The sequence below is a fragment of the Tigriopus californicus genome, chromosome 5 (assembly GCF_007210705.1).
Source record: "Tigriopus californicus strain San Diego chromosome 5, Tcal_SD_v2.1, whole genome shotgun sequence".
In the NCBI taxonomy this organism is placed as follows: domain Eukaryota; kingdom Metazoa; phylum Arthropoda; class Copepoda; order Harpacticoida; family Harpacticidae; genus Tigriopus; species Tigriopus californicus.
In genome coordinates this window covers 11,432,721-11,433,211 of record NC_081444.1, presented here as the reverse complement: position 1 = coordinate 11,433,211, position 491 = coordinate 11,432,721, and positions in this window count along the sequence as shown.

The following is a 491-nucleotide window of genomic DNA, read 5'->3' as shown; positions in this document are numbered from 1 at the left end:
ATTTGACAATTTCAAGGGTTGAATTTCGTCGTCTCATCGATGAACTTGATTGAGGGGGTTGAGCTACTCTTCCGTGGATGAAACCCCAGGTAGAGTATAACATTATGTGGTGGATGGACCCAATGGAGAGTTTCATTGATGACTGACTTCCGTGAAAATTAAGTAAACATACTTGAGCACACTCAAAGGCAAACGCGAATCGTTTTCAATTCGAACACTTCCACTAAATCACAACATGGGACAGTTTATTGCAATTGCCAACTATTCCGTTATTGGTTTGAAAGTCCGGTCGAAAAATAGCTATCCGTTTTTGCACACCCTTCTAAGATTGTACATACTAGATAGCTCAGAAATGTCTTGAGCTCCATGGACTTCTTTTTTTTCTTCATAAGCAATTCTGGCCTGCTGTACCGTACATCCGCCTTGCCTTCTAAGATTGTACATACTAGATAGCTCAGAAATGTCTTGAGCTCCATGGACTTCTTTTTTTT